The sequence below is a fragment of the Desmodus rotundus genome, chromosome 13, assembly GCF_022682495.2.
Source record: "Desmodus rotundus isolate HL8 chromosome 13, HLdesRot8A.1, whole genome shotgun sequence".
In the NCBI taxonomy this organism is placed as follows: domain Eukaryota; kingdom Metazoa; phylum Chordata; class Mammalia; order Chiroptera; family Phyllostomidae; genus Desmodus; species Desmodus rotundus.
In genome coordinates, this window is record NC_071399.1 from 50,618,188 (window position 1) to 50,643,406 (window position 25,219).

The 25,219-nt window shown below is 39.8% G+C and overlaps 1 long non-coding RNA gene across 1 annotated transcript; it reads left to right on the forward strand.

Annotated features, from left to right (window-relative positions):
- The first annotated feature begins 7,826 nt into the window (after nucleotides 1-7,826).
- LOC123480578 (uncharacterized) lies at nucleotides 7,827-24,061 on the forward strand. Its single transcript, XR_006656642.3, has 5 exons — nucleotides 7,827-8,032; nucleotides 14,407-14,441; nucleotides 15,507-15,653; nucleotides 16,393-16,464; nucleotides 21,685-24,061. It is a non-coding gene; the product is annotated as an uncharacterized lncRNA (long non-coding RNA).
- The last annotated feature ends 1,158 nt before the right edge of the window (nucleotides 24,062-25,219 follow it).

Below are 25,219 nucleotides of genomic sequence, written 5' to 3' on the forward strand. Positions count from 1 at the left end.
CTGCCTGTCTCCAATGGGGAAGAAATTGCCTATGGTGACGACCCACACACTTCCACAGGATTCAGATGATGAATATTCCAGAAAAGACAACACATTGGCCCAGATTCCTTCATATTTTAGCCAGTGTAGTGGTATCTATAATTTTTGCTTGCACAATGATCCTCCCCCTCTTGTGGTAACAGCACCTTGATTTTCCTTTCAGGACCCCCTGGCAGTGTCCACATTTGCCGCTGCTCCCAGGTAACTAAGGCGCTGCACTCAATTTTGATTTTCCTGTATACAATAATGGTTAGATCTGGGTAGGAACCACAAGTCAGGAAATTTGGACTTTCTTTGTAGCTACTGGGAATGGTGAACTCTCTTTGACCCGTGGTTGCAAGCATAGGTGGTGTAGGTCTGGAGCTCATAGGGCGCCACGAGGGGAGTGTCTGACCTGGAGTGAATCTGACAGAGGGAAGCAGAGCAGAGATGTGGAGAGATCCATTAGGCACTGGGGTTGGGAGCAGACTACACGAGCCAGTAATTCCCATCCTTTGGCCGAAGCTCATTTGAATGAGGTTTCCTGTCATCCGTAATCAAAAGATTGCTAAAATAGCTGATCTATCAGATGAACCTATTTTCAGCTAAGAAGTGGTGTGCAGAGGTAAGTAGGATTGGAAAGAGGAGATTAAGAAGAGCCCAGAGACTGGGGCCTCCCCAATGAGGGTGTTCCAGGCACCTGAAGACAAACACGAGGGTCCTAAGGATGCCTGTGGTTTGGGAGCTGATAAAAAGCAGCCAATAAATAGTCAGGGTGACTCCCAGAAATTCTCTTTACTTATACCCATGGACTCAAAACTTTACAACCTTGCATATACTAGAACCTAATTTTTTAATAAGATTTGAAATATTATCAACAACATGACTTAATTTTTCAAAGAACATCCACAAAAGCATTTTAATTAATTCTCACAACTCCCCAATAAGACTCATCATTATCCCATATTAGACATCACATAACAAAACCCCAGGCATGAAGGACATGGATTTGGATCTAAGTTATCAGACTTAATGTTCTTTCACTACTCCACTCCTGTTGAAGAAAACTTAGATCAACTTTATTGTAATCTCACATTTGAAGCATTTTTGTTGGGGAAGAAAAGGAATATCAAAGTTGTTCAGAAACTTGTATCAAAGGAAGATTATAGGAACAAAAAGTTCCCTGTTTGAGATGGCAAACTGAAAAGAAAAACCTTTGTTTTTTACTATATCAGGATAATCAGGTCACTTAAAACTCTTACTAGATTTTTCTGACTCTATGACCGTCTCCCCTCTTTAGGCCAGACTAGGTTGCCAGGGGCACAGGCAAGGCTGGTAAGAAGGGGCAGGTGGGAAAGGGGGAGCCTGGAACTTTTAGGGGAGTTATGGGAGTTGACAGCAGCCCCCTCCTCTTATCTGTAATTCCAGATAAGATTTTGCTACAAGACAATTGGCTGGAGAAGTTGGCATTGTCAAAGAGAAGATTTACTGATTAATTTCACCCCATTTAATTAAGAAGCTGACCAGGAGGAGAAATATCATCTTTTTGTATAAGGAAAAGCCTAGGAAGGCAAGAGGAGGACATCACAGAAAATGCATCCTTTTGCTTCCCTGAGAGATTGTGGGGGTAGAAAGGGTACAGAGAAGCAGATAAGGAGAAATTGGCAAGTCATACCCTGATATTCCCACCCTGAGAATTCGGTGCAGAGCCAGCAGGCACCCTGGACAGGCAGAAAGGACACCAGGGGTAGCTGGGTGCTACTCACTGCCTGTTCCCTCCAGTCTGAGGCCCAGCAATGTGAGGAGGATGGACAGCATGGTCAGGCAGAAAAAGGGTTTTGATGCTGTTCCTACACCTCGTCCAGCTTCTGTGTAGCACTGATAGTAGGTTGAGAACTTTGGGACTTGACCTGATAGGGCAGGTAGAGGACAAGACAGATGATCTCGGAGAAGCTATAGTGTATGCAGTCTGGGCCAGGAACCACATGGCAGATGTGAAGAGACTCAGAGAGATTTACATGCCAGAGAAAGCCAGACAGGCCCTGGCCCAGAACAAGTCAAGAAAGAAAAATCACAATGTCATCAGCTGCGGGCCTCAACAATGAAGCAGGTCTACTACACCAGGCCAAGAGGCCCTTTCTCCTATGCCTTGAGGTTATGTGAGCCTCTCCTCCATTACCCAAACACCTCCCTTGAGTGAGTGCCAAGAAAAGGGAAAGAATTGGAAAGCCTGAGTAATTATTCCAAAGCATTGATTTAAACCTAAGGAAGCTATTAAAATTATTAGACCAAACTGGACTAAAATTAGTGTGTGAGTAGAGGAAGGGACATTGCCAATAAGTTGGAGCCTCCTGAGTATTCTGGACCCCATTAATTGGTATCTGTGCTAAATTCCTACCTGGGTCTTGGTGTGTTCTTATTCTTTCTACCACACAGGATTTGATTTGTTCCTTTGTTCCCCTAGCTTGCTTAGTAAAAAGAATCACCTGGAGAATTAATTAAAAACACAGATTTTTACATTTCATATGCAATCCCACCAGAACTACTGAATTAGAGTCTCTAAGGGAGGGTCTGAGAATCCATACTTTTTGCAAACATCTCTGGCGACCCTTGTGATTACTTCCACAAATGCTGCTGTAGATTATAGCGTAGCTCCAACATGTCTTACGGCCTCTAAATTGTGTGGCTTGGCAGGCTTATTCTGGCTATGTTTGCAACTACTATGGAAAAGTGTTGTAACTCTTCTTGAACCATGATTCTTCTTGATTGTATTTCTTCTTCAGTGTTTAGGGGCCCAAGTGTTATAACTTCATTACCATGCTTACACAAAGCCAGATTAAATTCTGTCATTTGAGTTAAAGCTATTAAGCCTTCTGTTTTGAGTCATGCAGACAAATCCAAAGCTTGGATGGCTGTTTCCCACAATTCACTCTGGCCATCAGGAGTAGTCTGGTGTGAAGAGTGCCAATCAGAGCAAAACTAATGATGTGCATTCTCTGGTAAGGTGAAGGATGCTCTTTCTCTACCCCAGATTGAGTGGAGTGGAGATATAAATTAATTTTAATTAATTTCAGTTTGACAGGGTATTAACCACAATATTTGGGGGCAAGACATAAAAATCTTCATTTCTGACAGGGTCACCCAGAAAGTTTGCAGATTTTGTCACCAGATAGAGAGCAAGAACCTATAGTCATATCAGACACAGCCCAGATTCTGGCGAAAATAAAGGTATTTTAGTCAGGAACCTTGGTAATTTCCAGAAAAAGAAGATGGCAACAAAGAGTGCATGGCTTGAAGGCCATGAGGAAGAACCCATGGCTCACCTGGGAAAATGCCTCTCTCTTCCAAGTGGCCAGACTGAGTCTCTGGAGACCAGCACAGAGACTGCTAGTCAAATGGAAACAATTCTGGACTCAGCAGGAACTTCCTGACATGGGCCTGTTAAACAATAACTAGAAAATGGCTCAGACCTGAAATCTGTCTCCCAGAGTCAACAGACTTCCAACCCTGTGAGAGAAGCAGACTGTGCCAGACAGTTCTGAGGGGGTGCCAGGAAGAAATCACAGGCCCTGTCTCGGGGATCAGGATGGGCTCTGAGAAGGCCAGGTTGGAGCCTGATTCTGAAAACTGAGTAGACTTTTGTTCATGATTTTATTTTGTTTTCATATTTTACCATGTTCCAAAAGGTATTTGAAGCAACTTTCAGTTGGGGTGCTCCCAGATGAGAAGTAGTTTGCGGGCAGAGAAAATAGTAGGAAGTAAGGCACAAAATAATGATACATGAATACAATAGAGGCAGGGAGGAGAAAGAGGTGCAGTGGGGTGGGGCGGTCGGTGGGAAAGGTGCCATCAGGAGGTGCTCCACCCACCCAGGTGAAAGTGATGAGGGCCTGGGCTGAGGCAGGATCAGTGGACCTGGAAAAGAGGGAAACACATGGAGACATTTAAAAAAGTAAAGTCTGCAGGACTGGCCACAAATGGAATGTGGTGGTTAAAAACAAAGGTAGTAGTTGAGAAAAATGCTGAAATTTTTTGCTTTGGTGCAGACCAGATGAAAACATTATTAGCCAAGATGTAAAATACAGGATTAAGTGTCAGACAGAGAGACACCTGGGCATAGATGAAGCAGTCAGTTTAGAACCAGTCAGTTTGGAATTATAAAAATATAGATTATAGGCGAAATGAGTGAAGGGGCTCAGAAGAAAAAAACTTCCAGTTATAAAATAAATAAGTCCTGAGGATGTAATGTACAGCATGCTGACTATAGTCAATGATACTGTCTTGTGTATATGAAAGTTCTAAGAGAGTAGATCTTACAAGTTCTCATCACAAGAAAAAAATTGGTAAATACATTAGGTGATGGATGTTAATTAGACTTATGTGGTGATCATTTTAAAATGTAAACAAATATCAAATCATTATATTGTACACCTGAAACTAATATAATATATCAATTATACCTCAAAAAAATTAAGGGAAAAATCCAGAACCAAAGTTGTTTTAAACATCTTAGAAGAGTTCAAATTATTAAATAAAGTGTTTTAATATCTAAGCATCAAGAGAAAAGGTGCTTCAAAAAAAACAGTAACAACAAATAGATGGTCTCTAAAAACTTACCTCTTTTAAAAAAATATTTTATTGATTATGCTATTACAGCTGTCTCATTTTTTTTCCTCCCTTTTATTCCCCTCTGCCCCGCACTCTCCTCCCACCAGCATTCCCTTACCTTAGTTCATGTCCGTGGGTTGTACATATAAGTTCTTTGGCTTCTCCATTTCCCATACTATTCTTAACCTCCCCCTGTCTATTTCCTACCTATGATTTATGCTTCTTATTCCCTGTACCTTTTCCCCCATTCTCCCCCTTCCCCTCCCCACTGATAACCCTCTATGGTCTAGTTCTGTGAATCTGTTCCTGTTCTAGTTGCTTGCTTAGTTTTTGTTTTTGTTTTTGATTTTTTAGGTTTGGTTGTTGATAGTTGTGAGTTTGTTGTCATTTTACTGTTCATATTTTTTATCTTCTTTTTCTTAGATTAGTTTCTTTAACTTTTCATGTAACAAAGGCTTGGTGATGATGAACTCCTTTAACTTGACCTTATCTGGGAAGCACTTTATCTGCCCTTCCATTCTAAAGGATGTACGTGCTTGCCCTTCATGACTTAAAATTCTTCTTTCCATTCACTTCTTACCTGTAAGGTTTCTTTTGAGAAATCAGCTGATATTCTTAAGGGAACTCCTTTGTAGGTAACTGTGTCCTTTTCTCTTGCTGCTTTTAAGATTCTCTCTTTATATTTAATCTTGGCTAATGTAATTATGATGTGCTTTGGTGTGTGCTTCCTTGAGTCCGACTTCTTTTAGGACTCTCTCAGCTTCCTGGACTTCCTGGAAGTCTATTTCCTTTGCCATATTAAGGAAGTTCTCTTTCATTATGTTTTCAAATAAGTTTTCAATTTCTTGCTCTTCCTCTTCTCCCTCTGGCATCCCTATGATTCAGATGTTGGAATGTTTAAAGATGTCCTGGAGGTTCCTAAGCCTCTCCCCATTTTTTTGAATTCTTGTTTCTTCATTCTGTTCTGGTTGAATGTCTATTTTTTACTTCTGCTCCAAACTGTTGATTTCAGTCCTGGTTTCCTTCCTTTCACTGTTGGTTCCCTGTACAGTTTCCTTTATTTCACTTTTCATAGCCTTCACTTTTTCCTCTATTTTGCAACCACTCAACCATTTCTGTGAGCATTCTAATTACCAGTGTTTTGAATTCTGTATCTGATAGGTTGGCTATCTCTTCATCACTTAGTTGTATTTTCTCCAGAGCTTTGATCTGTTCTTTTATTTGGGCCATATTTTTTTTGGTCTTAGCATACCTTAGGTATTTGCCAGGGCAGGGCAACCCATTTTGCTGCATTGTGGCACTGTATGTGGGGACGGGGTCTGAGAGGGAACAATGCCACTTGCTTAGCTCTCTGCTGGCTTTTAGTCACTTCCTCTGCTACACACAAGCAAATTGGTCCCTTCTGGGGCTGATTCCCAGGTGGGCAGGTTTCTGTAAGTTCTAGGACTATGTGGGTCTTTCCAACAAACTTTCCTCTGAGGCTGGGAGCTTCTCCTGTCCCCTCAATCCCCACAGGTTTTTTTTTCAGTCAGAGGTTTTGAGGCTTTATTTCCCCGTACTGGAACCCTGGGTTGCACTGTCTATCTCGCTCCCCAGGTTTTCCTCCCAGTTTGTGTGAATGCAAATGTGGGACCACCTGCTCCACCAGCCACCACCTCGTCCACTGAGGTCCCCCAGCTGCCACCTTGCTGTGAGTCCTCTCCACCCCTGCGGCCTGTCTCTACCCTTCCTATGAGTCTGGATGAATGCTTCTTAACCCCTTTGTTGTCAGACTCCCATACAGTTTAATTTTCTGGGAGTTCTGATTATTTTTGTTTTTAAATTTATTGTTATCCTTCTTTTGGTTGTGCGAGGAGGCAAAGTGTACCTACCTATGCCTCCATCTTGGCCGGAAGTCCAGGATGTGCATCAAAAACCTACCTTGATGACCTCAATCATGGAGAGTAATTTTGACAAAATAATGTGAAAACACACTCTTCTGCTATAAATATTTAATATATTAGGTTCTACTTTTAGCTGCAATTGCAAATAAAGGGGAACATATGATCCTACTATCATAAAAGTGTTGATTATAAAGTTATTTATTAATAACTTTATTATTTGTTATTTGTAGAAGCACCAGGTGTAACACAAATAGAATAAGGTGTAGTGCTGAATAAGAGAACTATGAGACAATTCTGAAGCCAAACAAACAATAAAAATAGATAAATGATAGATAGATAAATATATGGATTATGTAGGAAGAATATCTCCAGAACAGCTGCTACCCAGAGCTGAGAGCTAAAGCTCCAACCTTAAGGAGGGATCAGAACAAGAAGAGTACATATTGGAACACAAAAGCTTCAAAAATAAGATGAAAATAGAATAGGAGCTCAATTTGCAACATCCTTGAGACTTAGGGACTGAATACCACATACATTATTTTATTCTGTGCTTCCTTGAATTTTGGTGTTGCAATTGTTTTATTTTGTTGTGTTTGTTTTTGCCTAGCAGAAAATACTCTGAGAAATGAGAGGGTGACAACAAGCCAGAGGATAGCAGTACTAGTCCTGCATTCTTGTTTCAGAAGGGGGCAGGGTCAGGAGACAAGCCAGAGGGAAATAATGAGCAGCACAACTAATTACAAAAGCCCCAGGGTCAGCTGAGGGGCCAAGGGAACTGGTCCAACCTGCAAGACACCTAGAGCTTTAACCAGCTAATATTATGCTCAACCAGTCCAGGTCTCTGAGGACTGCATAGGTCAAGGCCCTGTCTCTAAATAAGGCACAAAAACAAACTGTGAGTGAGCATGCCCTACCTTTACCTGAATTTTCTGCTAGGCAAAACAAACAAAACAATTGCAATACCACAAAAAAATGTATCTGAGTAATCAGTCCCTAGGTTTCAAGGATGTTGTAAATTGAGCTCCTATCCTATTTATATCTTATTTTTGAAATTTTTGTACTCTAATCGGTATTCATCTTGTTCCTTCTCTCTCCATTTAGCACATACACTGCTTTGAGAAAAACAGCAGCATTTAGTACGAGAAACTTGGCAGGCCCACAGTATTGACAATGTGCTGAGAGTCAGCTGATGTTTGACTTCACCAGGACTCAACCTATTTGAGTTTCCAGCCCCTCTGAACCTTAATAATGAGCACATATCACTGAGGCCTCTGATAATGGAAACCTTTTCTCTGTTATGTTCTCCAGCTGTCACTTGAACTTACTGGTTAAATTTTAGCAGACAATAGTGAGACTGTCAAGTCAAACAGTAACTCTTTTAATGATTCCAGTGAGGTCTCTGGATTTACTTGATGTCAAGAGTCCAGGCTTGGCAGAGAAGACAGAGAAGGAATGACAACTAGGGGAGCAAGACATGTAATCAGAAAAAATTCTACTTTTTGGAAAACAAGGGGTATCTACAGGTGAGTGCCCCCCTCCTAAATACATATTAAAGTCATGAATCAAATCTGTAAGCCTCAATTACTTCACTATGGTAGTCTTCCCTTAACTGAGTGGAATACAGTCCAAGACTCAGTGGATGCCTAAAACTGCATGTAATTACCTTACATATACTATACATATACCAAACCTTACATATACATATACCAAACCTTACATATACTATATTTTTTTCTCTGTGCACATACCTATGATGGAGTTTAATTTCCAAATTAGGCACACTAGGAGACTAATAAAATAATAACAACCAATAATAAAATAGAACAATTAAAATAGTATACTGTGATACAAGCTATGTGAATGGTTCTGAGGCCATTATAAGGGTTACTTGAACACAAGCACTGTGATACTGCAACAGTTGCTCTGATAACATAGTCAGCTAAGCAACTGGCCGCTGGGGACCTCACACAGCATGGATGAGCTGGACAAGGGTATGAGTCACGTCCCTGGTGAAACAGCAAGAAGGTGCCAGATTTCATCATGGTAATTAGAACAGCACTCAGTTTAAAACTTATAAATTGTTTATTTCTGGAATTGCCTACTTAACATTTTCAGACTTAGGTTGACTGCAAGTAACTGAAACTGTGAAAAGTGAAACCACAGGTAAGTGGGGAGATGGGGCGGGGGGGGGAGGCTACTGTACCTTTGTTGATTGTACATTCAAGGATCTGAAGCCTGGAGCAGAGTCTTGAATGCACAAGAAACAAGAAACACAGAGACATTGAAAACAGCAGAACAATGGGAAGTTTTGAGGATGAGAAACATTTTAAGGGAAAAGGATACAACATGGATTTTCTGTGATCACAGAGTATGAACTCCATAGTAACCAAATTGGGAAGAGTTGGGTGAAGCCCTGGTCAAGTAGGGTTCTACTCCCTCACCATCACTGTCAATCCCAAGCCTTCACCTGCTGTTATAAAAACAGGCAGGGGAGGTATTTGAGGTACTTAATAAAGAAAATGGTGGGGTCTGACCAATTAGAATGGATGTGGGCCAGAGTGTTGGAACAGAAGCTAGAGTGCTCCTGCCAGGCTATATCCTGAGGAGATCCCAGGAATGGGGCCCCACAGCCGGGGCACCAGAGCAGCGATCAGAACAGAGCCACTTCAGTAGTTTACATATTGGTGCACTTGCAACATAGGAGCCAGCTGAATATCTGCCTTGTCAACGGGGCCTACTTTTGTTCTACTTGTTTCCTCTCCTCGAAACCCATGTGAAAGCTCTTTATGCAGCAGCCTAAGCATCTGATTCCATATCACCCCAGAGTGGTTGTCTGTTATTTGACTGTCTCCCTCACTATTGTGAAAACCTTGAAAAAGAGCATCTTTTTCACTGTGTTTCTGTCATCTAACACTTTTACCTCTAACTTAGGTTGGAGTGCTGGAATCCTGGAAGAGGTGATGTATGAGAGATGCTTGTATGAGATAAAATTCAGAGAGGCAGAGAAGAGGAGAACTGGCTTTGCAAGCTGCAGCAATGGGATAAAAAAAGGCAGGAAAGTGAGCAGTAAAGGGCTGTGGGAAAGAGGCAAAACCAAAGTCTGGTTGCGCAGAGAAAGTCAGAAGGGCAGTAGCAAGGATGAAGACTGGAAGGGTATTCTGACACCAAACTGGAAAGTGACATCAGTGACCAGCCGAGGAAATCAAACTGCATGATGTAGACACATAGAGAGGTGACAAATCAGAGCATGGGTGAATCCTCTGCCAGTGTGTAATGTATGGAGTGGTCAAGAGTCTAAGATTCAGGGCCAGGAAAGGGTTGTTCCAACTGTCTAGGTGGGAGGCAATGTCATAACTTAACCGTAGCAGGTAATGGCAATGGGAATGGAGAGAACAGTTTAGATGTGAAAGACACTGTGGAGTATAGTTCACAGCCCTCAGTAACTGATCAGAAGCACAAACCATGAAGGGTGAGAATCAAAGATGATGGCAAAGCTGTGAGCCTTGATTCCAGGGAGAATGCTGCTCCCTTAACAGCATGAGTTACTCAGAGAAGGTCCATCTGGGGATCTGGTTGGGAGAGGCAAAAAAGAGGTATACTAAAAACATTTGAATCCTACGGACTAGGCGGAAAACCAAAGGATGGGTTGCAATAAACAGTCACAAATGTGGGATCAAAGCTTAGGAGAGACATCAGAGATGGAGAGTGAGGATAAACTCAAACAGACTTCAGTTTTACTGACCACAAAAAGATAAAGCTTCTGTAGGTGAATTGGGATCCCAGCTGCAGCACCTACTTCCTTATTCGCTGAGTCAGCAGGCACTTGGTGGCTCCTGAGCAACCTAACTGGGCTGCCACTGTGCCAAGATGATGACCTAGAAGCCAGGCAAGAGAAGAGGCAGCCTTTACCCAGAGCTTCCTCAACCTCCGGAGAATTATACTTTTCAAATCTTTTTAACAGGGTTATTTACAAATCACTAAACACAGAGATTATATTTTATAGAACAAAAATTTATACATTAGTAAAATACATTAACCATGGCTAGGAAATGCTGGATTGTTAGAGAAGTTTTAGTGTAACCGAAGAAACCCACTGTCTCTAAGAATCAAATGGCCTGTCTTCTCTAGATACACAAGACAATATTGATCTAAAACTGTCATTGCCATTGTTATTAATAATAATGACACAAACCTCAACTCATCACATAGAATGTGCCTATAGTCTGCTATTATTGAGTTTACTTGTTAGTAACTTTGTTTATCTTTATTGAGTATCAACAAACTATTTCCTTTTTTAAAAAGGGATTTCTAATTTTTTACTTTTTAAAACAATTTATTCCAGGCTACATCTATACTGGGCACTTCGAAAAACTAAGAGTTTCAACAGCCACATACCCACATTAACAATAATTTTAACATTTTTACCTTGGGCAAGAGCGCACTTTCACAACTGAGCATTTCATTTCACCAAAACAATTATACCACATACACTTGGATAATTTTCTCCTCTTCTGAATTTACTTGTATTTCAATTAAAAAAGTAAAATTAAGCAAAATGATCAAGTGTTTATGCTCTGGAGTCAGACTCCCTCAGTTTGGATCCTGGGGCTCTGTAAACGCTTCCTGCCACTGCCGTAACCAGTGATCATAAACGGGGTGGTTCTGAACAACAGAGACGACCTTTGGTGTCAGCAGGGCCATGCTCCCTCTGAAACCTCTAGGGAAGAATCCTTTCTTGCCACTTTTATCCTCTGGTGCCCAGACATTTCTGGGCTTGTGGCAGCAGCACTGCAATCTCTACCTCTGTCTTCACATGGTCGTCTCTCATCTGCCTGTGTGTGCATTCTGTCTCTCATTGCGACACTTAACATTGCATCTAGGGCCCACTAAGGTCCTCAGCTTAATTACATCTGCAAAGGCCCTCTTCCAAGTAAGGTTATTTACACAAGTACCAAGAGTTAGGACCTGGACATATGGTTTGGAGGGCAAAATTCAGCCCCATCACCAGCTATGTGGCCTTAGGCAACTTACTTAACATCTCGTTTATTTTCTCACCTGTAAAATGGGGATGGTGGTAGCACTCAATAACTATATAAATAAATAATATGTGCAAACTACTTAGCACCATGCTTGAAACTTAAATATTGACTACTATTATTTATTGGATAATGGAAGAAACACACAAACACAACAACATCTGATACTGCTCTTTATTATGAACTACGCTTTACATTTCTGTAATATGCGTTTTCCATTTTAAGTTTTATACAATATTTCTTTCATTTCAGCTTCACTAAATCTTTGTGAAATAGAAGAAGATTTTAAGTATCATATTACACTGTTCTGCAACTGAATTAACTGAGACACGATGTGTTTAAGTCATTTACAGAAAATAGAAAAGCTGGAACTTGTTCTGCCAATATACCCAGGAAAGTTATTTTATATTTCTATGACAAGCCATTCTCCCATATCCATCATTTTATCTAGATATAAGGGAGGGATTGTGATAGAGATCTTCATTTGAAATATACCTATAGCAATTAATATAGGAGAGAGATTAAAAAGCAAGATGAATTAGGAAAATATATCAATATTTATGAAATGATTAAAGGTAGGCTTTATTTGAAATGTATTTTTCTCCAAGCTTTATATTTAATACTTCAGAATGTTTGATACAAAATAGGTTACCAGGCAACTTCTTCAGGCAAATCCCCTCAAATTTGTTATTCCACCCCCCTGGAATTGTGGTGGGTTAGAACCCCAAGCAGATGTCCACAGGGAGCTGTTATTCATTTTGTCCCCTTTCTAACCCAGCTCAGCGGCAATTAACAGAGGTTCCAGCCCAACCTGTAACACTTCAGGGAACATGGGGGCAGAGCCAGGTAAGAAACAGACAATAAAAGAGCAGTAGGAAGAAACCTGGAATTTAATCATTTGCCAACTGTGGTGAGGGCAAACTCACTCTTTTTGTTCAAAAGGTTTTCCTTGCTGAGGAAAAAGTTACATCTATTGAAAGGAAAGCACAGGAAGGAGGGATCCTCGTGTTTTCATCTAGATCACTCAGCCTCTGATTCTAAAATTCCCCTGTGAGCTCTTGCCAGGAGACAGAGTCGCTTCATAGAAAAGAATGAACAGAAGAAAAAGGCTAAGGAGGGAGTGAGATGATTAGGTGGAGACACAGTGTCATAAATTTTATCCTCAAAATATGGAGTGTGAATAATTACATAAGGCAATGAAATATAAATAAATATGGGTACTACCACACCCTTCAGAAATTTGACTCACAGTGTTTAATGTCATTTTAGTAATCCTGTGCTTTATTCTAAAATGTATTTCCCAACTTGCTCTAGAAAGCTTCATGGCATACGTACAATGAAATCATTCAGAAAAGTTCTTTAAACAATTGATAATAGTAGTAAAATGGAAATGGGCTGCATCTAACTCTAAACCACATTAAGGTAGTTCTTTGCCCTTCTATGGCATTACCTTGAAGTAACTGACTTCTGGGTGAGAATTAATTAAATCCCACAACTGGAATGAGGGGGAAAATTCCAGAAAGTGCAATTAAATCATGTTATAAAGTACTGTTTTTATTCACAGAGCGGATTGCACCTGGGTCAGATCATGCCCAGGTGTCCATGAGGATGTAGAATGCATCTTTGACTCTACAACTCTGAACACTTAGAGCACAAGGTTATCCTTTGTCCGGGAGACTTCATTAAATGACTGACAAAAGAACATTTTGCTTTTGTTTTCCTCATCTTATCCCGTGCTGCCTCTCAGCTCCTAGTCCCAGATGACACCCATCTAATCCTACATTTAAAGCATTTATTACATTTGACAGATTGATACCATAATTAATTTCCAATACTCAACTGCTTCTCATTTCTCCAGTCTGTCTTCAATGAACCAACTGAACTGAGTTGAAAGACTGGTCTTTCTTCCTGCCTTCAGTACTAGATTTTATTTAGTTATGCTATGTTTCTGGAAACTCTATTTTTTAAAAAGATGTACTTCCACTGTAACCGGAATGTGAAGTCTGCAGGGCACATATCTTCCAGGAGCTGGACTGAGAGCCCAAAGCAGGAAATAGCCGAGTATCCGTCAGATGGCGATGCCAGTGCACTGAGTTACCCCTGTTCTCTATGACATTTGAACAGGAACCTTTAAGTGGCATACAGTCCATTTGGGTAACTCTGTGCCCTTTTTTTAGCCAGTTTTGAGGCCTTCATGTCTCATTTCCTCTCTGCCAAGTTGGAGCCTACCCCTCACCTCTTGGACAGTTCAACTTTGTTAACGTCATCTGCCGTGTGCAGAACATGCTTCTCAGGAGCATACCCAAATCAAAGACCTTTCTTGCCCACCTGGGACAGACACAAAGTCTGAAAAGACATGACACCGTGCATATAAGAAACAGAGGCTACACATACAGCTTATTATGGTTTCAAACAAGCTCTGGCTGAGCCAACCAAAGTGAAGTTCAGTTTTAGAGAAGCATTTTATGAAAAGGCTTCAAGGAAGCTGGAAGTTTTAGGACATGTTTTAAATGTTAAAATTTAGAGGAATGAAAAGGCAAGTTCAGTGAGAAAAGGGTATGCTAGGAGCAGAAACAAATCTCAGAATGACACAGCACAAGAAGATGAGATGCTGTGAGCATAAAACAATTTGGAAATGATGAAAGTCCAAAACAGATAGGCTTTCCCACAGCCTCTCTAGAGAGTTGAAAGCAAATATATCCTTGAAAGAATAATTGCTCAACTGTTACGTTGCATTTAATGAAGTGCATTATAGATGACTCTTCTGACTCAAATGATAAAACAACAGATAGTATGTCCTCATTGCTAACCTCTAAAGAACAATGAGTCACTAACTGTAGTATCACTCATCTATCTCACAGGAACCACAGAAGTGACTTTGTGTCCATGGAATTTTGTAAGTACGAAAGGAGCTACTACAGAGATCAATTCCTGAAGGCTCCTATTGCTGGGGGGCAGGGGATATAAGGAGGCTAAATGGTAATGGAAAAAAATACAATAAAGATTAAATTAAAAAAAACAAAGTAGGTCAGAAGAGACCCACACTATAGCTTCCAAAGGTTAGACATCAGAGGGACACTGCATGCTATTACAAAACTGGGATTTCTATTTCTGGGAATGAAACCTCCTCTCCGCCCTGGCATTGCTAACTCTGCAGCCAGGGCGCATATCCACTTCTCAGGGTGAGCCTGCAGAATTCTCCAAACGTACAGTGTCAACCCTTCTTTATCACTCACTATGTAAAGAAGCTTCTTCCATAAACCATATCACTGAGTGCTGAGTGGAACTGAGAATTTTTTCTCCTTTGATCTCTGTCTACTTCCTCACTAATCCTGCTGTTAAGGAGTTAGTGAAAACAGAGAACCCCGGGATCCCCAGAAACTCCTTTTTCAGGGTTCTGGTCCAGTGACCTTACGTCTAACTTTCATCATTATCAGTGGCCTAGGGCGCTCAGGGGCTTTGTGTGAGGGCTCCGCCTCAAATCCCCTTGCTTGTACTCTAGGGTATAAAAAAAAAAGGCCTGCTGGTTTTCATCTACCAGCAAAGTATTTTACTCCTGGCTCATCTTCACCAGACTAAAAGCATCAGAGTAGAGGCATAATAAACAGGTTAATTCACTTTTCATCCACTGCCTCATTGATTCAGTACACACTATTTAGTCCTTACTCTGCACAGGATAGCATGCTAGGTTTATTGCAGCTGGGATGTCGAGGCGGGGGTCTCTGAGAGTGTAGGCTGGGAGGGCACTCTGAGGTTAGCCCTATGATGATACCACCCAATTCCTCTGCTATCCGGTCTGGTTTGGGAGTTCATTGGTTCAAGCATGTGTAGAAAATGGGAGGGCCCAGTGTCCTCAGGGCCAAAACTAAAGGAGGAAAGGACTGAGAGAGGACTTTAGAGAAGTCAGTTATAAGCCACTTATATAATTTCCCAAACAAGCATTCTCCTCTCCTAACTTCAGATATGACTTGCTCCAAAGATGGACTTCAAGCCAAAACACTGTAAGCCAAGACCTCACTGGGCATGCCCACTGCCCCCAACTGCACCTCTGCAGACACTTTGCCTATTCAGACATTAGCTGAAACTATTGAATAAATGGATGAAGGAGGTAAGAATACTGGTCCTTTAGTATAGAGGGATGGATAAGCAAAACAGGGAAATTGAGAAGTAGAAAAGGAATATGTTCATTCATTCTTGCCTTGTTTTTTTTTCAAAAAGAGGGAGGATGCCCTATCTTTTCATTTTCTAAGAAAGAAAATTAAAGCTGAGTGGATAGGTAATGTGCCTTCTAAGGATGGCGCTAAATAAGTAGAGAACCCAGATCTCCTCCTTCAAAGTGTGTGTGTGTGTGTGTGTGTGTGTGAGTTCCTTATTGTCACCTTGAGAAAAAGTTTTCTTTCCCTTCTAAGCCCCTGAGTAAGATATGTTTCAGCTCTGATTTCTGCATAGCATCTGGTATTAAGTGAGAATGGCCACTGGCATTTGGAGACCAGAAAGCAAGGAAAACTTCAAGGGTTTCCTTAAGAGAAGAGACACACACCTCTTACCTGTTACGCACACCTCTTACACACCTCTTTTCTTACCTGTGTGAAAAAAGAAAAACCACCAAATGTCTGCCCCTCTCTCTCCAGTTTCCCTCACACGCACAACAGCACAACACTGGCAATGTTAGTACAGCTTTTGAGGAGTCAGAAATGAGTAAATCTAACAGAATTCATTTTTAGGGGACAACAAGTGGTTATATAATATGTTTTGCAAGTCAGAAAAATTCCTAGAAAGAAAAAATAATAACTGATTAGCAATGCAAATAAATTGTTGCCACTCTCTGCCCTTTTTTCTTTGCACAGAAAGTAATTAAGATGACACCAAGAATGACTGCCTTGACTGTTCACAGAAATCAGACCTAACAAGACAAACAGGTAAAACCAGCATTTCTTTCCCCTCTGTTTTCCTTCACCTCCTCCAGCAGCTGTCCCCACTGGGAGATGCCCGGCTTTTTGTTGAGTCAGCCTGGCCTGTCTTTCACTTGAAGGCAGGCTTCTGAAAGGCAGGGTTGACAGACTTTTGAGATACATTCCCATCTATTAGCCTGACAGGCTTCACAAGACTAGACTTCAGTACCTGTAACAGCACTTCCCCAGGGCCTTGACACACCAGCCAGGCTGGTATCAGAGAAGAGAACATATGACAATTTGCCAGCCATTCCTTGCATCTTTATGCACTCACAGGAGTAAACAGGGAATGCTCCAGGCCTCCCACTGTAATCTGGAGGATGCTAACATCAGCTCAGCACACATTTGTGGCTGTGCTCATGAAGTCAGTTTAGAAAAATGCATTTTACATATTTCTTTTTTTCCTTATTTCCTTAGCAGAAAAAGAATGTGATTAATCTCTTTAGAATAAAGTACCTATGGCACTTGGCACACTCTTCCTTTTCAATCAACAGCACACAAATAAAGTCTGTTCTTTGGGTTCAGACTTTTAGCACAAGCTGAATAAACGACAAGCACATAGAGTGGTCAGGGTAAATGTTAGTAGAAATAAAACTTTTCTCTAGTTTGACCTCTGTGAATAGGAAGAAGCATGGCAGATATGGGTTAGTGGGCCAATTGCCATCTGCCAGACTCTGCAATTGAAACCTCCCCCTGTCTCCCACCCCCAGAGTTCAGATTTTCATTCCCACAAAAATCTTCCATCCACACTGCTTCAAAGAGGGAAGAATAATATTAAGGTGCAATTTAAATCTCAGTGTTTTCCTAAAAGGATTGACATATGGTAAACTTATTTTCATGGAGGGGGACTTCAAACTTATTTTTACCCTAGATCCATGCAAGATAAAAAAGCAAACTAATCCCAGTGTTAATGGCCAGAAGAAAACATTTGCCATTTATTAAAGAGACCATTACAAGAAAATGTCATTTTCCCTACTTGGTTGTTAACCAATAGAAGCAAAGTCCACCACTTGACCCCTAGGTGCCCCGTTACTTTTAAGTGAAAAGATTCCTGGTGGGTTTTGTTTGTTTGTTTAGGAAGGTGAACACATTCACTACCATTTCTCTGATAAAAATTGATGTTGAGCATGCCCCAACCTTCCTTGCCACTGTCTTTTTTATCTTGTCCCTATTTGAAATAAGAGAATGTTTGACTGCAATTGTAGGTATTTTTGGTTCACCTTCAGTTTCAACTCAGCCGGGGCCTTGGAATCCAATTAACACAAGGACATTGGGTTTTGTTTTATTTCTTCTCCATTTACCATCCTCTTCTTTAGGTTTGGAGGAGGAACTATTGTTCATCAAGGCATCCTTGTGTCCTCTGCTCCTTGCTAGCCCCATAGAAAAGCATGATTTAAATTTTGTATGTCTCTTTCTTTCTTTCTTTCTTTTTCTTTCTCTTTCTTCCTTTCTTCCTCTCTTCCTTCCTTCCTTTCTTCCTCCCTCTCTTCCTTTCTTCCTCTCTTCCTTCCTTCCTTTCTTTCTTTCTTTCTTTCTTTCTTTCTTTCTTCCTTCCTTCCTTCCTTCCTTCCTTCCTTCCTTCCTTCCTTCCTTCCTTTCTTTCTTTCTTTCTTTCTTTCTTTCTTTCTTTCTTTCTTTCTTTCTTTCTTTCTTTCTTTCTTTCTTTCTTTCTTTCTTTCTTTCTTTCTTTCTTTTTCTTTCTTTCTTTACCATAAGGAGCAGAGGGCTTTCATATTCTTGCAAATCCTAGCTGAAAACATGGTCTTTCCCATATATAGTTTTTAAATTAATTGATAACAATTCAAAATTATGAAAACCCAAAGAAATATACATATATCTAGCTTCTCTTGAAAGTAGGTTCTCTTGAATGCACTAGACATGTATTCCTATACACAGTGATTAGCCACAGTGAAGCAGAGGCTGCCCTTTTACTAAAGGTGGGCACCCTTCACCCCAGTTCCCTCCACTCCCATCATCCAGTTGAAGTCACATTACCTATAATTTCTAGTCTTTTGGATATTGATCATGATATCTTCTCATTAGAGGTGAAGGAAAGTCCTGTAGCAGGGTTTTTAACCAATTTCTGATTCTTTTAAACCTATGGGTAATAAAAATTAGGTCAAAAGTATCTTGAGTGAATGATAATCTTTTCTGGTTCAAGTCTTTGATCACATTTGACAGCTAATTTATCTCCCTGACAACTACAAGTGGGTATCTCTTGATCTGCAGTAGAATTTCCATGCCTCAAGATATAGAAACTCAGAATTTAGAGAGTTACCCTTAAGTTTCCATGCTTAGAGCTGTTAGCCCTGAAGTGTTGTCTGATAATGGACAGGCAACAATTAAGCCTATTTAACATTATCTTTGACCTCTTTCCTAACAAGGCATCAGTATTTCTCTTAGAATCTTCTCAAACTTAGTTTGAAAGTCACTATTATAGGAACTTCTTGCCATACAATTCCTTACTCTTAGGACTTCTAGTCAGTATTAATTTCAAGCCCAAAGTCCCAGCCTATTTTTCTATATGTGTATATGCTTTTCATCATCTGAACTTGGGATGTTCCCAAACTATGCCCACATTTAGTACATTTAGATGAATTCTCAGAATAGCGGTAACCCTCATATTGGGAGGTGACCAGCAAAGAGCAATCAAGAAAAAAATAATTCATAATTAGGACTTAAATGATACGCTTTAATCAGCACCAAAATTTATTCCTGTAACTGAACTGTTATTTTGTATGATATTCTTCAACCAATCATGAGCTTCTTGGGGACAGAGACTTCATCTTATTCATCATGCAACCTCAGCACCTTGCCCACTGCCAAGCCTGTAGTGGAAGTTGAATAAATACATGTTGAATGAATAGATTGTGAGAAGCAGTCTTTTCTGAATTATGCTGGAAGCAAGATCAGAGAAAGCCAAGGAACTCAAAAGCACACACTATTGCTGATTTCTGAAAGTAATGGGTTAAAAGATTTCAAAAGCATATGTGTATTGTAACAGACCCAGAATGTCCTAGAATGTATTAAGATCTAGGCTCTTGTGAATGTGGGGTGGGGTGGGAGTAGGGAAATTGCGGAAAGAACCCTCTCATTCTTTGTTAACAGTAATCTACAGCTGTCCCAGAAGCCAGCCTACTTTGGTGAAACTCCCTGCCATACAGGGTTTTCCTGGTGGGCATTTACAGGTGAGCCCATATTATCAGGGCAAGAGAATAGTGGGGAGAGTGATGTTGAGCCAATGAGCCCATTAGTCCTTAAGAATTGCCCTAAGAGATGAAAATCTAGGTGGCTTACGTAGCAGAAGCTGTGGAAAATTGGCAAATGGGTGAGTTTAGTGTGATTTTTTTAGCACTATCCACTCTGTCTTTCTTCTTTTTATGGTTTTGTTTTCTAGTAATTTTTGTATTGAAGTATAATTGACATAGTAATTTGTGGCGTACAAGATAGTGATTCTACTTTTTTTGTCTATTATAAAATGATAACCACAGTAAGTTTAGTTACTCCATTTTACCTTTCTTGGTGATGTTTTACAATGTGTAATTTTTGTGTGAATTAGAGCCACCTTTAATCACAATGGCACATTGTTGAAGTGGCTTCTCTTCTTCCTACTCCTAAATTCTAAATACCTTGGCAAGGTCGGCACATTCTTTACCGATGTTACCTGTAGACCATTTCACTAGAGAGCCTGATATTTTTAAAGTAATGCTTGAGATGACAAATTACCTTGGAATAATTTTTCTTATCTATTTTACATAAAGTTGATCTTATTTAACTGTAAATGAGAAAAAATGGGAAAAGAAATATATAGGAAAAACTTATCTTTAAAATTCTCACATTAAATCAGATCATAAATGGATAGAAAACTGAGCTTACAAAAGAACTTGAGCAAGTTACTGGATATCTTGCTGCCTCGGTTGTATCATATGTGAAAAAGTGGGATAAGGCTCAATTACGAATTTGTCACTTTAGGATTAACACTAAAAAATGAAATTTCTTACCAGTCTTAAATACTTTTAAGTAAACTTTTGATTGAAGTTTAACATCTATAAATAAAATTGCATATATGCTTATCTTGCTTAAAGAATTATTAGAAAAAGAACTTAACCATTTAAGTATCACCTTGATGAAATCAAGCATTACCAGAACCCCAAGTCTTCTTCATGGTGCATCCAATCACTACTATCTTCCTCAAACACAAACATCATTCTTACTTCTAACATCACAAATGAGTTTGCTTTCAAACATTACAAAAATGAAACTGTACCAAATGCATTTTTATGCCTGTAAGCCATCTGTTGGTCTATGATTTGGTGGTAATGACAATTCAGATTAATTAACATGGAAGGCCAAAGCCTTTGTGCCTATACCTCTGTGTCATTTGGGATTATTAAGGGAGGAACGAGTGGAGAGATATTTAATACAGAAAATTAGAAAGAATGCAAAAGCTAAGGGAGCAAAGGTCCACTGCAGGAGACCTGGAGAGACAGTGGCCACAGGAAAACCATAGTGGTAGTCTCGGCTGCCATCTAAAGGACCCCAGTACCCAAGGGAAGTGATCAGTGATAATCTCATCTCCCTCCCCAGCACTGCCACTAGAGAAAAATACCTTCTCCTCCTCCACCTTCCAAATCTCACATAAGTTTCTTTCATCAGCAGATTCAACCTAGAATTCTACTGGAAAATGCCATTCTGATTTCTCCCCTGTGATGCAGGAGAAAATACAGAAAGGCACAAGTATAATGCTAGCTAAAACCAGATCATTTGACAGAAGCTTAAACACGTTTAAATTAGCTGATGGGGGAGAATTGACCTGTCTACATTTCTGATCTGCTAGTTGCTCCTAAATCTTCAGATCCATTTCCAACACAAATCCTATAGTGCCCTCCTTAGGGATACTGGAAAGTCTGTTTCTATTTTATTTTTTTAAAGACAAATGAATTAGAAGGCTCTCTTCTCTTACTTTGCAGACTGCACAAAGCAGCCTTTGAAGGAAAGCAGGCCTGTATATATTCACTGGTGGGTCCTCCAAATTAGATCAATATGAAATGCATCGTACTGAATATGGCCAGTTCTCACTGACCATGTCTTTCACATGGTGAGACCATGTCTCAGGGGAGACATAGTTGAAAATAATTACTATTCACTATCCTCTGCTAACAGAAACTACTTTCTCCTCTCACCCAGGTTTCCGAACTTAGAGGCTGCCCTGTCCTCAGAGGAATTACCAGAGAGGAAGGAGTTTTATTTGTTTGTTTTTCTGTGCATCTAAATATCCTGACATTCTAATCTCCAGAGGATCTTAGTCACCAGCAACACAAGACATGCTTCAATTGGGAGGTCCTCAACCCACTTTTCTGTGCTCTTCTAGTTCAAAATGAGTACACAAAAGGCAAACCTGAAGAAATTAGATTTGAATCTTTATTACTGCAAACAGATACCTGGACCTACCCCCTTCTTATTGTTGATCAGAAATTCTGGGATAAGTGGTTCTAAAAGGATTAGGGCAATAAATCTCACCTAAGAATAAGATCAAAGTCAGTTTCCTGTTTTCCTCAGAGAAAAAAGAAAATGGAAGGAGATAGTTTTTTTCTGGTGACAGTTTATTTTATCCCAGACACTTTCTCCATTTGTAATTTAGTCTCACTTGTATATTCAGAAGCAGTGCCAGTTTGGATGGGTTTCTCGGGCAGGGACTAACAAAGTTAAACACAGATGTTCTGGTGCCTGAAGCCCTTAAAAGTCCAGCAGGACCTGATATGGTAAAATAAACTCAGGGAGGGCTGTCTGGACCCACTTTTTGGGGAGACAAAGTGAACATAAATAAGCATAGAATTTACAGGCCTCCTGTGCCAAAGTCAGAGGCAACCTGGGGACATGGATTTACAGAGGAAAATAGTGTCTATAGTACATTTGCTATGAGGAAGTACAATATTAGATATTCTGGCTTTTAATATCAGGGTATCACAAGGAAAAGTGGTCCAGATCAGCACTGACCCCATCAGCACTTTTAATAATAAATGCTTCATTTACTGGAAATTTGGCTATCAGGTTGCAAAACATTAAAATGACACTGAAATCTGAGGTCAAACCACAGGGTGTATAATTCCCTTTTATTAACTAAACAGTTCAGTCCTAATTATTCAGATGCAGGGGGTAATTGTTTTCCCAGGTAGTGCTTCAGTCTCTATGATTTACAAAGTCTGCTACTCACACCGTCTCACCACCATGGTGTGTCTGCCCCATTACCCAGAGGAGTTGACTGGAAAGAGTTTTATTTGCCAGTTTTAAGTATTTTTCTCTCCTCCCAGGGTAACCTTAGTTTTTGTGTGGCTTAACAGATGTTATTGTCATGTGTCCCTTCCATGGATAGGACACCTCTAGAGAGGCCAGCAGACTAGAACTATGTCACTCTAACACATTAGGTGAGTGCCTCATTGTCTTTGTGTTTTAGCTTCTTTGTATGTATGTTCTAGATATGTTGTCAGAATTGTGGTAATCCTCACCAACTAATAAGAAATGATAAGAATGAGATTGTGTGGTTGTGGGACTCATATTCTGTGGCGGGAATATATATTAGCATGACTTTTGTTGGTATTATGTAATACAATTTAAAATGTATATTCCATTTTATACACAACATTTTATATCTAATAAATAATCTATTCTAATGATATAGTCATATAAATATGTAAAGATATATAAAGATGTTCATCACAATGAGAAACAACCTATATCCACCAACATGGACTAGTTAAAAAAATATGGTACACTCATGTAAGAGAATCTATATATCTATTATAAAGAATCCTGGAGATTTATATTTGTTGACTTCAGTAGAAGCTCCATGGTATAGTTTTTAAAGAAATGAAATTAGAAAGCAGCATAGTTGATGTTGTATAATCTCATTTATGTGTAAATCCAACAAATTCCAAATCTTGCTATGATCTGGTCTCAGCATTCACAGAAACAGTCCAGCTACCAAAAGACATTACAAAGTAATTTCAGCCTTTGCTCTCAACTTTCAGAAAACATTAGGGAATGTATCATTCCTAACCCACAGCACCACATCTTAAAATATCCTCTGTACCCCACCTTCTTCATCTTGTTCTCTCTCATACTGGAGTAGCTCGAAGGCTCTCTTTCCCCATAATCTGTTCCAGTCTCAATAATAATTTACCCCAAAGTTCATCAACCACTTCTCTTACTATCTCTTTTCCCTCCTTTTGTCATCTCTTCAATGATTTCTATAATCTGAATAATAAGGTAGGGAGAGAAGAAACTGCTAAGTGCATAAAATTTCCTTCCTAGGGAGTAGGAAGAAAAGAGAGTGACTATGTATACACTATGCTATCTCAACCTTGTAGCAAATACAAAATTATACTAATATCTATGTATATATACATAGATATGTCTTCAGGGATCTTGTTAAAATTCTTAACAATAATACTGTCATCTAGGAATTCCTGTGAATGTTGTTTTTAACTCTATGTCTCTGTCTCTCTACCTCTTTGAATTATTCCTGATAAACATGTTTTGTTTATAGTCAGAATGAGAAGTTCATATCAACATGTAAAAACAGGAATGTTGTGATGCTCACAAGGAATAATGGATGTGAAAAACTCAATTCACAATTCAAGTATAAGCATATGTATTTTAAATACACACAGGTAGACCATCTCTTCCTATTTTCAACAGCAATGGGCTCCATTATTTTGGAATTGTTTTGATTACTACTGCATATTAGAGTCAGTCAGTCTCTCAGCAGCAGTGAAACACTCCCTTCTGTTGCTAAATTTGTTATTTTACTGCCAATCAACCCTGCTTAATTTGTGAGTCCAACGTGTTATGCCTTGTATAAGATCTGATAACTAACAAAATATGTTAAGTAGTACTTACAAATTTTCATTCTTTTGATCCATTTGCTCTGGAAGCCATCATTTTTATGGGTCTCTTTGGGAAATAGGGAGTTACCTTATGTGTGTTTGTATCCATTTTAATCTCTCCACACCTATACATTCTTGTACCTTTTTCTAAATAGATAGCATGTACTGTATTTATTTTTATGATTTTTGAGCCAGGCAAACTTCCTTGAAAATCAAAGTGCCTGCCCATGCAGTTCCCAACATTCTGACTCATGAGTCCTCTCTTAGCTGGGGGAATTCCGAAGAGAAGAGAAGTTTGCAACACATGGCTGTGGGACAGTCCCACAAGTGCTACAGCGGGCACCAGACAACAGGAGCTCCTGGTTCCTGAGAAGGGACATTGTTAGTCAGACCCTCCACCCAGAAAGGTCAAATAGCACCTTTGCTTGTGCTGGGAAATTCTATCCTGGGAATTCCAGAAAGCTGAATTTGTCACCTGAAAATTACATTTACTTCTCAAAGTTCCTTCAGCATCATAATTAAATAACTAAATCAATTCTAGTCATAGACAACTTAAAGCAGGTCTCCCTGTGAGGAGAAAAGAAATAACTGCTGATGGAAATCTTGAAGGGCCTTGAAGAACTAGAAATATGATTGGAAACAGGCTTTACTGGCTGCCTACAAAACAGAACACTTAAGGGGAAAAAAGCACCCAAAGTAGGTGGAACATGTCTGAGTTTTGGCATCACAAATTCAGGAAGAGACTATACCTTTCAGTGATATTATATAAATATTGAGCAACATTTTAATAAATATAGTGGTATACATTTGTTTGCTTTCTTTTCATTCCTTTTGTC